Below are 3,324 nucleotides of genomic sequence, written 5' to 3'. Positions count from 1 at the left end.
CCCAAAACCCTTTCCTCTCCACCGACCTTCCCTCTCCACCCTCCTCAAAATCCTGCGCCCTCTTCCAAACCATCCTTCGCAGATATTCTCAAGGGCTCCAGATCAGACCCAACCCCCACAGTTCCTCCAACCACCTCAAAAGGCCTTCTCCCCACACCAGAACAAGGTTGGACCACAGTCACCTACAGGAAAAGACTCATAAGGCCCAGATCTGTAGCCTCCTCATTCAAGCCCCACCTTGTCCCTAAACCCCAAAGGTGCTATCTTTGTGGTAACGCTAGTCACATGGCTAAGAACTGCTCCCTCGGAGGTTTCAAATGTTTTGCTTGCAATCTTGTGGGTCATACTTCAGCTTGTTGTCCCAACAAAAAGCAACCCCCTTTGCTTAGCATCCCCCCTTCTATCATACCCTCTTCCCCACCTCTCCTCTTTCTCCCAAAGATCTCTCTTCCCCCCTCAGTTATCTCCAGCCTGGAGGAGTTTGTGAGCTACGCTCACTTCCAGATCCAAGTCGGCAACCCTTCTTACGCCGACTTGGTCGAGAGTCTTGAGAAACATTTCAAGGTAGAGAAATGGTCACAAGTGATCAGGCAATCGGCGGCGGATTCCTATTTTATCCAGTTTCCTAACGCGGAGATCCGAGACCTAGCTTGCTCTAAACCATTCATCAACATGGGAAACTTTGGGGGAGTCTTCACCCCATGGTCAGAAGCTTCAGGTCTTAAAAGTCCTACCAAAGTTTTACTATGTCTGGGTTGAGCTCCTTCATCTTCCTATCCATCTGTGGGACACGGAGTTTATCACAAATATCCTTGTTGACATTGGAGACGTTATTGCTTTCTCTGACGATGTTTTGCTCAAAAAAGAAGCAAGGGCCTGCAAAGCTATGTTGCATGTTAGGGATCCATCTGAAATCCCTCAGGAAGTCATCTTTCGTTACGATTCTCCAAATGAAGTTCACATTATGGAAGGTGTAGTCAAGCTGAAGGTGGTGGGGGACCCTCTTCCCGCGGAGCAAGGCAAAGACCGAGTCCTTTTTGAAGTTTTTGTCCGCAGGGAGGGGGCACCTCCCATTGCCCCTAGGCCTCCTTCCCCAGCGGGGATTCTGCAGTCATCCCCTCCAGAACCCCCTAAGCAGTCAGATCCAAAAGGCAAAAGGCCTATGCTCGAGACAGGAGTTCCGCATCCCTCCCCCCCCTTAGAAGTAGCTGCAGAGGCCCCCTCAGAGATGATTGCAGTCTCTATTAAAGGGATCACAATCAATATCCCTAGAGACTCTTGGGCCATCCTCAGAGCTGCCTTCCCAAACCTTGAAGAATCCTCTACCCTTCCAACCAAAGCAGACCGAACCATCCAGATCAGTCTATCAGACTCGACAGATCTAGCTTCAACCTCTGACCCTCCTCCGGGATTTGAGAAAGTATCCTGCAAAGCTAAGAGGGGCAAGAAGTCAGCCACCAGTAGCCGTAATATGACTATGCCCTTCAAGAAGCACCTAGCCAAGATGAAGAAGGGTAAGAAATCAGGTATATCTAAACCCTCATCTTCTTCCTCTGTCTCCACTCCCCCAGTTCACTCTAGTGTGTTGGAGAGATTAGAGGAAATCTCTGTTAATTGTGGTATCCAAGAACCGATAGATCCCCAAGGGCTGCTTGACATCCATAATATGATGTCTGATGAAGCCATCTCTCTTTGAGTCCCCCCCCTCCTCCCAAGTTGTTTTTTGTCAGTTCTCATGCGTATCGGAGTAAATCTCGTCGGTTTGCAAGAATCTAAATTGTCTTCCCCTAGCCCTCATCTTCTCAAATCCCTGGGGGGTAGAAACATTTCTTCTTGGATATCTCTTGATGCCAATGACTCCAGGGGGGGTGTTTTATTGGGCTGGGATGACGACCTCTTCTCCTGCTCATCATCATCAATAGATATCTTCTCCGTCTCGGCTACTCTCACCCATAGACCATCCAATTGGAGTTTTGTAGCTACATCCATCTATGCCCCATGCGATTCCTCAGAGAGGGAGGTTTGCTGGTGGGAAATAGAAAAAATTAGAGGTTCCCACTCTCTTCCATGGGTGGTCTTTGGAGATTTTAACATGACTCTTAGTACAGAAGAAAGAAGTGGTCGTTCTAGCTCCCTCCGAGACATTAAAGTTTTCCAACAACTCATTGATTCGGTTCAGCTCTCAGACCTTCCTCTCAGTGGGAGAATGTTCACCTGGTCTAACCATAGATCCCCCCTTCCTTAGCCAGGCTGGACAGGTTCTTAGTCTCCTTGGATTTTGACTCCAAATTCCCCCAAATGGTCCAGTTCGCCTATCCACCTTCGTGTTCAGATCACTGTCCCATAGTCTTGGACACAGTTTCCTCTTCCCTCCCCTCTCCTCTCTTCAGATTTGAAAAAATGTGGCTTACACTTCCATCCTTCCCATCCTTCATAGAATCCAGTTGGCAATCTTTTTCTTTGAAACAGGGTCATAATATCCCCCTCCTTTTTAAACTCAAACTTATAAAACGAAGAATTAAATGGTGGAGGAGAAACTGCTTTGGTTCTCTATCTCAGTCAGTCTCAAATCTCTCATATCAAATTCACTCTCTCAACATTAGGGAATAATCTAGAAGTCTATCCCTGCATGAGTCTCAGCTTAGATCTGCTTTGAAAGACCAACTTCTTTCCCTCGCCAAAGCTGAGGAAATTAAATGGAAACAGAGATCCCGCATTCAATGGTTGAAGGAAGGAGACAATAACTCTTGCTTTCTTTCACAAAGTTGCCTCTTTCCATCGAAGAAAAAACTTTATCCCCCACCTCCTTATTGACAACACAATCATTTCTTCCGACAGGGACATCAAACAAATCTTCTTTTCCTTCTTCTCTAATCTCTTCAAACAGCCACCAGCTTCTAGCCTTTCCCCTAACTGGGGACTTCTTTACCCAAATGAAAACTTGGATCTCACTTCCCTAGATCTCCCCTTCACTCCTCAAGAAATCTCAGAGGCAGTCTTTGGTCTCCACCCTGAGAAATCCCCGAGGCCTGATGGTTTCCCCATCCTCTTCTTCCAAAAATTTTGGCATATTGTTCAAGAGGATGTTACTGATTTCATTCAAGGTTTATACTCCAAACCTCATCTGTTAGATAACATCAATTTCTCCCATATTTGTCTTATCCCCAAGAAAGAGGGTGCCCTCTCACCCAAAGACTTTCGGCCTATTAGTCTCATAAACAGTTCATGTAAGATTTTCTCCAAGATTCTGGCAAACAGACTCAGAAAAGTCCTTCACCTCCTTATTGACAATTCCCAATCAGCTTTCCAACATGGTAAATCATC

Source organism: Asparagus officinalis, chromosome 6, assembly GCF_001876935.1.
Source record: "Asparagus officinalis chromosome 6, Aspof.V1, whole genome shotgun sequence".
In the NCBI taxonomy this organism is placed as follows: domain Eukaryota; kingdom Viridiplantae; phylum Streptophyta; class Magnoliopsida; order Asparagales; family Asparagaceae; genus Asparagus; species Asparagus officinalis.
Note: the sequence above shows the minus strand (reverse complement) of the source record.